Here is a 13,757-nt window from a genome sequence, read left to right as displayed (position 1 = left end):
TTCTCTTTAACTATGGTCCTCAGTGATGTGTTTTCTTATGCCAACCCAAAATATAACTAATTTATCAATGCAGTAAACCACAGTCTTATCCATTATTAATTTCTAGTTAGTAAATGTAATCTACATTATTAATTAGGAAATGTAAGCAACAATAGATCTTAGGCAGAGTTTCTAGTTGGTTACCATATTAGATTATTTTCTTTTCTAGTTTCCAATTGGTCACCATAAAGGAAAGACCAGACCACAGGTGAACAATTAGCAAGTACATTAATCTATTCCTGGTCATGGAGCTGGCTCAGCCAATAGAAGAACTTGCTGCCAGGCTCAATGACCTAAATTCAATCCCTGGTATCCACATGATGGAAGGAGAAAAACAACTTGCACAAACTGCCCTCTGGCCTCCACGTATATGGTAGCCATGCCCTAGACTAAGCAAGAAGCAAATGTAAAAGCAATTGGAAAAATAAACCAATCTATTCCAAACTGTTTCAGGGCACGCCTCCATTTCTAACAGCTCAGTTCTCGTATTAAACTAATATCAAAGGCAGTGCAACTGCCTCTCTTACTGTTGCAGTGGTACCAGCTCTAAATCTATGTATAAAATATGGGGTCGTCATGACTGAACTCTCAGGCAGGAAGCGGGCATAGTTTCATGGGCTGTGATGTGTCTGCTGTTTCCGTGCAAGAACTTTCAAGGAACCCCATCCGAGTGGAAATAGATGAGGAACCTCAACCCCATGCTTCCTTGAGCATCCACTCCCCCGCCCCTAAAATCATCCTTTATGTTAAATTCAGAATATGTCTAGCCTTTTACCAGTAGAGAGCTGTGAAGAGTAGAGGGGAAGACGTTAGTGAAGCTAACATATTTCAATCTACTGGCATACCTCATCCAGAAGACCTCACACGTGTGAGCTTTCTGTCTGAGCAGAAAGGTAGAGAAATGCAGTTTTGGTCAGCAGTGGCTTCCTTCTGCAGGCACCAGGAATCCCCAAGGCAGGTAAAGGAGCTCAGGAACACAGTGGAGAGCGAACGGGAACTGAAGAAACAGATGCAGCATCTGCCCAATATCTAGAAATGCTTATTTCTTATATTTTTATTGCTGATACATAAAATTATTTTTCAGATGATTCTAAAGCTTTTAAAAAAGTAATTCAATGGAAGAGTGTTCATATACAGCAACTCATTTGGTATCTTTCCAGAAGTTCCCCAAATTGGAATCTTAAAATACGCTTACTAGGATGAAAAACCAGCTTAAAAACAGTTTGTCAAATAAGTCTGGGTGTTTTTTTTTTTTTTATTCAGTGAATGATTTTAAAAATTAGCTTCATTGTTTTTTAATTTACCATCTGTTAACTCAATAAATATGAGTTCTTAAAGTTAACCTAATTGTCTTGGAATTTGCTGTTTTTGAAGTGATTAAAGTTATTTAAAATAATTTTATTGTATATTCAGACTGAAACAAGCATGTCTGCACGTGGATAGATCTTGGCTAATAATTTGCAAATAAATGTGCCCATTTGTAAAATGAACCACTTATGTTTATGGCTCTTAAGACGAATCAGTCGATATCTGAATATGCAAGATGCAGTAATAGTACAGCCTTGAAAAACTACCACCACCAAGCCTAACATTTTCCCATGTTTTGCCTCCGATCTTCTGAAGAACTACAGAAGGAACATCAACTGGAAGTGCTATTTTTAGTCCTGCTTTCTCATGGCTGGAAGGTGCTACATGCTTCTGTAAATATTCTGCCTTTGGTCAGAGTAGCAAACCAACAGTGGATGCTGGACCTAAGTGTGCCCTGTGAGAGACAGAAAAATGGTCTTTTCTCTCAGTGGCTCACCAGGAATAGGCAGCATGTCTACCAAACACTCTTACCAACTGGGCCTTTCCCTTGGCCCCAAGCGTCTGCGTTTAATTCTAGACTCTATAACAGATGAATTTCGAGTATGATGCAAGTGGGGATTGAGCCACGCCCACCCTCTCCCAGATACCCTGACACCATTTGCTGAGAGCCTTTTTGTTGTTGTTGTTCATTGTGTTGCTTTGGTTGGTGTGGCTAAGACATGTGAAACTAATCAATTCTAAGAAGACGATACATATTAATTTTATAATGCGTTTTAGAAAAAAATCACAGTACCCTCACTAACAAAAAAGGCCTTAAAATTTGTCACCGGAATTGACTCTTCCCATGAACTCACAGAAAACACACACGTCTCAGATGTGTCTGACATCAGAAAACTAGTACTTAGTACTGCCTTCTTCCAGACTGCTGCTGTCCATTGTCTGCTAAAGGGTCTTCCTTAAGCTCCAAACATCTGGAAAGAACCAGGCATGAAGAGATATGGGCTGGGGTGGATATTATATATGTAACAGACTGTGTCAAGCAAACATTACAAAGTACAGTAAGCAGGATATAGTGGTGCATGCCTTTAATGCCAGCACTTGAGGTTAACACTGGGCAGGAGGATCTCTGTCAGTTTAGGTCTACCTTGGTGTTCAGAGTGACCTCTAAACCTGTCTGGAGCATGACTAGAGCTTTGGCTGTCTTTTCCATTACCTAAACCTACCTAAACCAGATATTTTTCTAGGTGTGTGTGTGTGTTTTATCTCTTATGCATATGGTTATGTAGATAGGGTATTACTGTGCGGCCTTAATCCTGAACCTTATTCCTCTGCCTCCTAGGTCTGGGACTACATGTGAGTGCTATCCTTATCTATGTGTGATAGACCTGAGTAAGACTGGGTTTTAAAGTCCATCAACTAGCACAGGACAAAAATCATCAGGACCGATATTATCTTTATAGCACACTGGTGGTTTTAATAGAAATGGTCCCCACAGCATCATATTTGAATGCTTGGTGTTAGGCATTACTTGACAGGGATCAGGAGGTGTGGCCTTGTTGGAGGAAATGTTTCACAGTGGATGGGCTTTGGGGTTTCAAATGCTCAAGCAAGACAACGAACTCTCAGCCTGCCTCTGTGCCACTGTGCTCCCTGCTGTGAGGATAACGGCCTAAACTTCTGAAACTGTAAGCCGGCCCCAATTAAATGCTCTCCTTTATAAGAGTTGCTGTGGTCCTGGTGTCTCTTCACAGCAATTGAGCATCGACTAAGACACACATCATAGAAGATGTTTACCCACGGGCTGGAGAGATAGCTCAGAGGTTAAGAGCGATGGCTGCTTTTCCAGAGGTCCTGAGTTCAATTCCCAGCAACCACATGGTGGCTCACAACTATCTGTAATGGGATCTTGTGCCATCTACCTTGCAGGCATACATACAGGCAGTCCACTTCATACATAATATGTAAATCTAAAACAAAAAACAAACAAACAAACCCAAAACCAAAAGAAGATGCTCCTAGTTGAACTTACTGTAGACTGTGAGTACCCTAGGCACTTTCTAGACCTTGCCTGTCACATTGAGATTTCCCTCTCCTGAGTTTATAGTTGTGTAGTTGTAGTATTCTGGGTCCTTCCTGTACGTATTCCTCAAAATACTTAGCAGTGAATGGAGGACCAGGGTTCTGGCTAACAAGCATCCACTTCGCCATTTCAGAAAACCTTACCTGCATTTCTTCTGGAAAGCCATCATTATTGATTTTTTGGGTAAGGTGGCTATACACCCTAACTCCAGCTATTTGAACTATGGCGGAGGGGGTAGAAGAAGAACAGCCAGCAAATGGCCACAGTGGTGAGGGCAGGTGAGGAGCACGACACGGGAAGATGTCCCAGTCGGGTACAGCTGTTTAGCTAGACACACAGAGGAAGGGAATGGAAGCTGTAACAGCAGCAGCCAAACTAAGAATAACAGAAGTCAGCATATATATATATATATATATATGTAAAACAAAATATAATGTAAAATGTTGCATTCTAATCCATTATATAAGAAACTCTTGATTTTATAATAGAGTATCTCTTCTAAAGTCTTTACAGAAAAAAAAAATCATAGAGATACTTTTGATTTGTGGTGTGAGGCTGTAGCTATCAGGGTCCTCCAAGTACACCATCGACTCACACTGGCAGGCCCTCCCCCTGCACCGTGAACCTACCCTATTCTGTTCACTCCGCTTTTCCGCTTTTCCCCTTCTGGTTCTGTCCTTGCATTTCACTTCCATTAGAATAATAATGGCAAACCCAGCTAGTGAACCAGGAACAGCTGTTGTCCTTGAACTTCAATGCCGTGGTCAGAGCATTGTTTATCCAGCAGTTCCTACAGATGGATACCCAGGATCACTATCAAACTATGGGGAAACTGAGGCAGAAAGCAGCTTTGCTCAAGGCCACACAGGTAGTAACTAGTTAAACTAGGATTCTGGTCCAGGTAGTTGAACACCTGGCTGTTTGGCCCAGATGTGCTTCTTTTGCTTAAAATATGATTTGGTCCTGTGGCCCTTCATCTTCAAAGTTCATAAACCACACAAAAGGGATAGTTCTTACTGTATATAATTTGTACAATAAAAGTCAACTTTATTAGCCAGGCGTGGTGGCGCACGCCTTTAATCCCAGCACTCAGGAGGCAGAGGCAGGCGGATTTCTGAGTTCAAGGCCAGCCTGGTCTACAGAGCGAGTTCCAGGACAGCCAGAACTACACAGAGAAACTCTGTCTCGAAAAACAAAACAAAACAAAAAAAAAACCAAAAACAACAAAAAAAGTCAACTTAATTGACTTGTTAAAGTTAAGAAACCTGAAGAAAACTATGACCCTTGGAGCCAAGATGTTAAGAATACCAAAGACCCTGAGCTGGAGAGATGGCTCAATGGTTGAGTGCTTGCTGATCTTCCAGAAAGCCCATGTTCATTTCCCAGTACCCACACTATGGCTCACAACCATGTACACCGCTAGTTCTAGGGGGTCTGAAGTCCTCTTGCTTCCCAGGACACAATGCATATGCACACAAGCACACATGCACACATGTACACACACACACAAAATAAATCTTTAAAATATACACAAAACTCACAAGAAACTGCACAACATGCTTTGTAAAGGCAGGGTTTCTAACATACTAGGGTTCATAAGGAAAGTGTGGGGGTGTTGTCGTATATTTCTGATGTTTGAATAGCTGATAAATATGGCCTCAAAGCAAGAGAGTCAGAAAGAATAAGCAACTGGTGGATTATTTTTTCCTGATTATTTTTGTTATTTGATAACTTCCTATGTGCATCTATTTGGATCACTTTTTTTTTTTAATTTCCCTCCCATCCCTGCTAACCCTTTAGCCCCCAACCCTATCTTTTTTTTGTTTGTTTGTTTGTTTGTTTTTGTTTTTTCCCCAATTTTATTTTGGTTTCTCTTAGTTTAGCTAAGGCCATCTGTGTGAGCATTAGCTGGGATCTATGCACCGAGTCTGCTGGGGCCATCACTGGGTACAGAACTGAGAGGAATGGTTGCCCTTTCTCTGAATCTATCAGTAGAAAACAGGCCAGCCATGAGGGAAGAGATCCCTGAGTTCCTTCCCTCGTGCCTGACTGTCGAGCAATCAATTTTTATTTATTCATTTACTTCTTACAATAACAATTTTACTACACTTATTTATGCATTAATTATGTGTGAATGAATGTAGGTTGGAGTCATGGCACATGTGTGGAGGTCTCCTTCTAATGTAGAGGTCACAGGCATCCAACAGGTGGTAACAGGCTTGAGGGAAAGCCCCTTTTATCTGCTAAGCCATCATGCCAGTTCCTGAATCAATTTTTAAAATTAAAAAGAAAATCTATGGGACAGTCTGAACTAAAGTATATATATTATATTATATTATATTTGTAGTGAGTCTAGCCTCACTAGAAATGTACATACATAAAGTACACAAGATATGTCTACAGGCCAAAATCATCCCAACAAGTGTCCTTTAACATGCAGTTAAGCCAGCAATATTTACTATCTCAATTTCCCATATAAACATGGGATTTAGTGTTTCTTTTGATAGATACATCCTTCAGACGACTGTTGTTTTTCCTTTGATGGTTAATCTTAACTGTCAGTGTGATGGGATTTACAATTACCATGGAAACTTACCTCTCGGTGTGTCTATAAGACTGTTGTTTCCAGAGAGGTTTAAGGGAACAGTGGAGTTCTGTACTGAATATGGACAGCAGGATCCTGTGGCTAGGGTTCTGGACTAAATAAGAGGAGATAGTGAGCTGAATCCAACACTCATCTGGCTGCTTCTGGGCTGCATGGGACCAGAGGCCTCAAGCTCCCCACCCCCACCTCCCACCTTGCGACCTAAAAGAAATCCTTAACGTTGCTTCTTTGAGATGTTTTGCCACAGCCATGAGAAGAAGTAATTTACAGGCCATCACTGTTAATGATCTTAATTTGGTCAGCTTCACCAGGTGAAAATTTAAAAGTTTGCGATCCTGCGTATATGGGATGATCAGACTCCAGTGAACATCTGCAAAGCCAGCCCTTCATTTTGTGGATCAGTTTGAGTTTAGTCTTTACATATATTCAAACAGGCTCCAGCCTACAGTTCCCTAAACCAGGGCTAGGGCCCTCACTGATCTCTGCTTCAGATAACCTTCCAGTCAAACCTTTCTTTCTATCTAAAGGGATCTCAAAGTGTTAGTTCCTTTAAGGAACTTTTAAAAACGCCTCCAGCTAGAAGGTCTACCTCACCTTAGCACTTCCCAGAGGCCCCAGTGCCTCAATTAGCATTGCAATAGTGCTTTCCTGCCCAACTGGAGAATGTGCTCTTTGAAAAGAACTCTTCATCAAATCCTTATCCCCAGTCCCCAGTAGAACTCCCAACTCTACTAGGTTTTAAGTGAGTATTTATTGAATGAACAAGATGTAAGATGTAGGGGATATGGCAAATGATCAAATATTTTTGCATTACAGGGGTATAGAAGCCATTTGATGCTTACAGAGTGAGGTGGGGCTGCTCAAGGTCAATGTTCAGATTTTGATAATGATCGTGCATTTTTTTAGATGTTGCCTACAGTTATATCACACCTTTGTCAGGAAAACAAGTCTTGAAAAAAAATGTGTAATATTAGTCAACGTAAAAGGTGTTGTCGTGACTTACTTTGGTGGAGGTGAGAGTTGAGCCTCGCTGGAAGAGTCGAATTATGTCTCCCTGTTAGCCATTCTGGCAAGGCTCAAATAAGAGAATGGAAGACTTGAGCTGCAGAGTGATGGGTCCGCTGGAAGACTATCAGAGGACGAGAGGTACCACCCACCAATCTAGAGTCACACTTAGATCTGTGCCTTCAATATCACAGCTGCCCACTCTTTGGCACTATCCTGTGATGACTCCATAGAGCCACATGAGTCCTAGTTGAGTTCTGCAGAGACCCAATCATATATGTCACCTCACAATGCCAGCATGCCTCCCTCCCGAGTGACTTTTTTTTTTTTTTTTTTGGACTAAGTGAAGAGATACAGACAAAAATGCAACTTTGGCTGATCTCGGGCTACAAGAAATCTGAATTGTTACTCAAGCCAAAGCCCATCCTGACCAATTTGCTCTGTTCTGTTACAAACACAAGGCTATAAATAATGGTTGTGAGTTTCAAGAACACCAATTCCGTACACATGAAGGAAAACAAAAACGTCAAGTGCACAAAGATGGAAGAAATGACTTTGAAATGTACTCATTCTCACACTAAATATTGTAGGCTCCAAACCGAACTCTACTCTGTGGTAAGCTCTGAAACCGGAATTCCGGCCATTATAAGGCTATCCACTTAAGACATCTGATCACATGATCTGTAAAGGTCTGAATTGGCCAAGTAGCCATAAAAATAACATCAAACCCAGATCTTCTGACTGTGTTCTCTTCCTTAAGAGAAAATTTGAAAGTTACATTTGTTTATTGTGTGGGTGGGTGGGCCTGGTTCTTGCACTGAGGTCAGAGAGGGTAACTTTGAGGCGTCGCTTCTCTCCTTCCATCAAGTAGGACCTGGGAACCAAACTCACGTTGGGTAGGTTTGGGGGCAAACACCTCTACCCACCACAGCCCCAGGCAACAGGCATGTTCAAGGCTGTACCACAGTCAGAAAGGGAATTTATCTTTCTCCTTGACTCAAGGCCTTCACTCAAATCAGTTATCATTTCACATTCTCATGCTGCTTATTCAGTAAGGCTAATCCTGTTTTATCCCTTTCCTTGTATGTAGTGTAGAAGGCAAAACTGTACTCTCTCTCTTCTGAAAAGATCAGTGGCTATTGATATTAACTCCTATTATCTATATTTTGATATGTTTTAGATCTACGTGTCTGTCAACTACTTACACTACATTTGGATTTGTTAGAAAAATGAAATCAGGGGCTTTCGAGATGTCTCGGGGCTCTGGAGCACTGTGTGTTTCTGAAAGACTCGGGTTCGATTCCCAGCACCCACGTGACATCTCACAACCATCTGTAACTTCAGTCCCAGCGGATGTGATACAGATCTCTTCTGAACTCCCCTGGCACCAGGCATGTAGATGATGAACATATACACGTAGGCAAAAGACCCCCCCCACACACATACACATAAAATAAGATGATTAGAAGTATCTTTAAACATAATTATACCACTTCATGCTGGATCCTATAGCAAAATACCTTAGACCTAGACACTAAAAAGGTGTGTGTGTGTGTTTATGCCACTTTAGAGTGGGTGCCTATAAACTTAGAGTTTGTAGATACTGCCTGTTACTGACTGTTAGGGATGGAAAGGAAGGAAGAAGAGAAGGAAATCCAGGCTGTTGGAAGCAAAGTGAGACCTTACTCTAAATGATGGGATTTATCTGATAAGCTGAATTACTAGGTAAGCATATGAGCGTATAAAAGAGGAAATGTTAATGCATTTTTGGGCTTCTGTTGTGCTCCAATTTTATATGTTCACAATAATAATCAGTAAAGGCTAAGCTTGCAGAGCCTCCATTCTCACCTGCCCTGCTCAGTGGGGACACTGGCACCTAGTTAGACAAGTCCCTACTTTGGCAAATCAAGGCAAGAAAATTTGAAGTCACCCAGGACTTGAAGGGAAAAACCTGAGCCAGGAAGAGAAACTCATGTTTTATGTTGTTTTGCTCTTTGTAATCACCCATAGCTTCTTGCTTTGCTTTCCAGGGGGCTCGTTGGCTTGGGGGTGGGGGGGCGAGGAGGAAGAAGAAGGGGAGGAGGAGCAGAAGGGGGAGGAGGTAGTTCCCCAAATGAAAATTAGTTCATATTTGTTTATGTCCTTATGCCTTTGGCATGGTATTTTGAATTATAAAAAAAAAGTTGAAAAAATTGGAGAATTCTAGGGAAATCAAGGATGGACGAGGGGGCTCTCAGAAAGCTGCCTGAACTATGTCATTTTGCTTCATTTAGAATGACCTCACCAAAAAAACAAAAACAAAAACAAAAAAAAACCAAACCAAACCAAAAAACAAAACACAAACAAAAACTCCCACTGCACCGTCGACGTGTTTGCTACCAAGGCTCAAATCGCTAGTCACCCACCGTGTCAGGCTTGATTCATAGGCAACCGACAGAAGAGGACCTGACAGAGCTTTTAGGAAAAACTGAATTCTCAGCCCACAGTCACTTTCCAGGAACTTGCCTGCAAACAGCTCTGCGCTGGAGGGATGGAACTCCCAGCAATCTCAATCCTGCCACCCTGACTGCCTTCGCTCCACATACAATTATTTATGGGGACTTAATGAGAGAGCAAGCCTTATGTGAAAGAACGCAAGAAAGTGCAGCTGCTAAAAACAGACCCAGGCAGTTCTACAGTCCTTATTTTTACAACTGAGCTTCTGCAATTCCTGCCACGAACCTAACAGCTCCACTCCTTGCCAAACACACAAAGAGAAAAGTAAAAACTGTTTTCGTTCTGCAACCCCCTTAACTTCGAGTAAACAGTAGTAATTTTCTATCGTCACGTTCAATGCAAATTTCCCAAAGGCGACACAACAGGAAACAAAAGACCTGTTAGTTGATAGCTTCCTTAGAGCTGGGGGTTGTGTGGGGAAGGAGTAGCAGGGGAGTGGGTTAAAGTTGATAGAGTCCAATTTCTCCCTAGCTTGGGGGTCCAAGCCTTCAGCTACTTTGACCTTTCAGAGTTCTTTGGAGCTTCACCAGTTGAAAAGGTCCCTGGGCCCAGCCTCCCCTCCTACGAAATCCGCATTTCTTGACCTCTTTGCCCCTGCTTTTGGGTGGGTCAGGGTGGGAGAAGAGACTTGGACAGTGGCTTAAGCATCTCCTTCTGGTTGGGTGCGTCGACCTACAGCTGCCGACAGGAAAATGATACTGATGCAAATAGCTGGGGTTGAGAAGGGGGTCTGCAAGAGGCCCCCTCCTCCTCCATCCACTATGTGTTCCTCAATAGGGGTGCCCAAGAGAAGAGGATAGCAAGAAGAGCCCATCAGTTTGAAGGGAAGGAGGTCCCCTCTAGGAAAGATCTTCTCCATCAAACATTGAAGAGAGGGGAAAACTTGGCCCGCATGCCCCTACTGGGGAGCGACACACCCCACACAAGCTGGCTTGCGGGGCGCGGGGGTTGTGCTCAGGCCTCTCACCTGACTTCCTCCTCCGCTGGCACACACACACACCAATGCCCCGCGCTCTGCACCCCCAAAGCCCAGGCAAACAACGACAAGAGGAAGCGGCGGGCGGCGAGGGTGCGCGGCGGGGGCGGTGCAGGTGAGGGCCGGGGCGGTGGGGCTCCGGGGCTCGCCCACACTTACCCTGGCGGCCGCGGGGTCGCTCTCCCGCAGCGACCCTGCACCCGGGCGGCGCTCAGGGATGTGGCGGCTGCGGTGGCTCGGGCTCGGCTCAGCTCGGGCTCCACTGCGCGCTCTCGGAGCCACCGGCCGCCCAGGATCCTGCCGCCAGGGGGAGAAGCGGCCGCGGGCGCGGGGGAGGCAGGCCGGGCCCGGTCGCTCCCGCTGTGGGGTCCGCAAGCCCCCCACGCGGGCGAGAGGCGAGAGCGCGGCGCCCCAGGCACGCACGGCCCCCGGCCAGCGTCGGGGGGCTCTCGTGGGGGCGCCCCGATCGCCCGCGCCGCGCTCTACACTGCGGGCTCCGAGCGGCTCCCGCGCCCCCTCCCGCGCCCCGCCCCGCCCCCGCCCCTTCCCTTCCCCCTCGGCCCCGCGCGCTCCCCGCTCGCTGCTCGCCGCGCTCTGCCCCCTTTAAACGCCCACTTCGGATGGGGAGAGGAGACAACTTGAAGTCAAGTTGCCATTAACTTCCGCGGCGGCCGCCAGCTCGGCGGCGGGGAGGTGGCAGCAGCTGCAGCCGCCGCCCGGGAAGTCCGCCGCCCGGCGCGCCCGCGCGGGGAGCCGACCCGGCCTCGGCCCGCACCGCTGGCCCGCGCTGTCCCGGTTCCACGCCTGAGTGAGTCCCGCTTCTTTGCTCCCTGCCAGTGCTGCTCCCGCTCTGGGTCTCTTGCCCGGCTCGCCTCCGTTTTCTGCGGATGCGGAACCGATCCAAACTTCTCAGTGGCCCCGGCTGGGGCGACTCTGCGCCCCTCGCGTGCCGGGGTCTTGCTGGCCCTTCTCTCGAGCGCGCTCAGACATTCGGGAGGACTGGGCTGGTGAAGTGAGGGTCATGGCCGGGATGCGGACTTACTTGGCGTCTTTGCCTCTCCCGCACACCTGCCCGGCAGGAGTCCCTCGTTAGACACTTTAGTCCAGGTCGTGGGCATGGCCCGCTTTAGAGGACGAAGGCGGCGTGGGGGGAAGCCCTCGGCGGGCGAGTGGGGAAAAGGGAGCCGCTCAGTGAGCCCCGGTGCGGGGAAGGAGGCGAGGTGCGGGGTGGAGTTGGAAAGGTCGCGCGCCAGATCTGGAGTTCACTTAGCATCCTCTCCCATCTCATCTCCCCCTGTTCTTTCCCGGCCAGCCCTACTTTGCTGGTGGCGAGCGGAGGTGGAGAGGGGCCTGGGAAGTTTGTGGCAACTTCTCTATCCCGAGAGCCACTCGGGCGCTGGGCGCTCAAGTTGGAGCCCAGAGTTTGAGAGCCGAAGAACAGCGCTCGTGCAGCCCACGCCGGCGATCGCGGGTCGGTCCTGGAGGGTGATTCGGGTTTGGGCTTGGGCGGGAAGCCGAGGGAGGTACATGGTGTCTTAGCTGGGACTGTGGCCCCACAGGTGCAGCCCAGGGGGCAACTCCTCATTTCCCTGCGACAGTACACACCCGAGAGCGGCGGCCTTCTACAGTGTTCCTCCATTGCAGAGCTCCCAGGGTGGCCGAACTGGGGTTGGGCAGCTCGAATGCAAGGGACTGAGGGGGCAAGCGGCAGGTCCAGATGGTGACACGTGCGTGTGCTTGGCCCAGCAAAAGGCGCTAAACAGGTCCCTTCTGGGATGATCCCAGAAGACCAAGAGGACAGCAGCTTAGAGCTCAGGGTAGAGGTTTTGACCCTGGCCTCCACCAGGGCCAGGTTTTACTTAACAAGATGTCAACCACAGGCTCATCTCTTAAAATGTCCGGTTGACAACTTTGACCTCTGCACCCTTTCTGGGAGAACTTTCTCTGAGGCATGTAGGATTCCCAGGGTTAAGACGTGGATTTCACTTGTCCATAGGGACCGGAAGACACCCAATTCCCTGGAGAGAACCTTTTCTGCTCCCGATTGATTGGCTGGGGTTCCATGTTTGTATCCTTGGAGGCCAGAGAACCCAACTTTCCCAAGACAGAAGAGGGGAATGAGCAAGAGTCTGGTCTCTTTCTGCCAGAAGTCAGGTTCTGTCCTTAAGCAGTACCTGGATTTTTTACAGTGTTTGTGCCTGGTGACAGAAGCTCAGCCTTCCAAAAACTTTACTTAATTTTACACCTTGTCCAGAGTGGATTTTCTGAAAGAGTGAAATTTTATTTTGTAGTCAGATTCTCCAGATAGGTAGGTAGGTAGGTAGGTAGGTAGATAGATAGATAGATAGATAGATAGATAGATAGATAGATAGATAGATAGATAGATAGATGAGTAAGTTATGCCATACTTTAAATCCAAAGAAAGCAAGGGTTGCGGTGCTGGCTCTATAACCCTTTATGAATCTCCCATGTGGAACTCGGGCTATGACTTAGCAGCGGTTCTTTATTTCTATGGCATATTATTTTTGTAGAACAGTAGTAAGCGCATACACTGCCTGCTCCAGTCTGCTGGCAAACATTAGCATTCAAGCTTACATTTTTGACAAATGTGCAGACAGGAATAGCATGAATAGGCATCTTAAATATTAACAACCCAAGCATCTGTTGTGAAACAAATTTAATATATTTACTCAGTCTTTCTCACATTGTTAGGAAAGGTTATAATAAGTGCTTAATTTCAACTTAACTTAGCAGAAGTAACTGGCGGCATCATTCACTACCTCCCAAGCTCTAACACAGTTACCACGCAGAAATACTTTAATTAACTTGGTTAAGGGCATTGTTAAATAAATACATTTTAAGCAATGTGCATACTATATAACATGCAACAGTAGCGAAATAGTCATCCCGTTTGTATGCATTTTAAATGACCTCATCTTATAAATATACCAAGTATGTTTAGTCTTCATCTCTATTTGACACTTATTAGTTCATTTTTTTCTAATGGAAACAATATTTTAAATGTAGAGTTGTTCAGTCATATGTAATACATAATATGTAAACAGTAGCAATAAAATACAGAGCATTGTTAAATTTGAATATGGCTACATGTAACAAGGTTATGCAAGAGAAATAAAATCACTGCTCAATTTTGTTTTCCTTTCTGAATAATGAATACAGATGATGGATGAAAAAGGAACAAATAGGGATTTCCTCCCTGAAGTAATAGCTTCTTAAAATGTATGCGA

At 45.5% G+C, this 13,757-nt stretch overlaps 1 protein-coding gene across 4 annotated transcripts in view; it reads left to right on the top strand.

Moving 5' to 3' along the window:
- The first annotated feature begins 10,496 nt into the window (after positions 1 to 10,496).
- The window catches only part of Satb1 (special AT-rich sequence binding protein 1), a 97,104-nt gene continuing 93,843 nt past the window's right edge, over positions 10,497 to 13,757 (top strand). Inside the window, exon 1 of one of the 4 annotated variants that reach the window (NM_001163632.1) lies at positions 10,497 to 10,624. The gene's annotated coding sequence lies outside the window, so the exon portion shown is untranslated. Of the gene's footprint in view, positions 10,625 to 10,661; positions 11,318 to 13,757 lie in introns of those variants that run through there. The other 3 variants (XM_006523926.4, XM_006523924.3, NM_009122.2) reach the window with 3 other exon arrangements.

This window comes from Mus musculus, chromosome 17, assembly GCF_000001635.26.
Source record: "Mus musculus strain C57BL/6J chromosome 17, GRCm38.p6 C57BL/6J".
NCBI lineage: Eukaryota > Metazoa > Chordata > Mammalia > Rodentia > Muridae > Mus > Mus musculus.
Note: the sequence above shows the minus strand (reverse complement) of the source record. Positions and strands in the feature narration are given on the sequence as shown.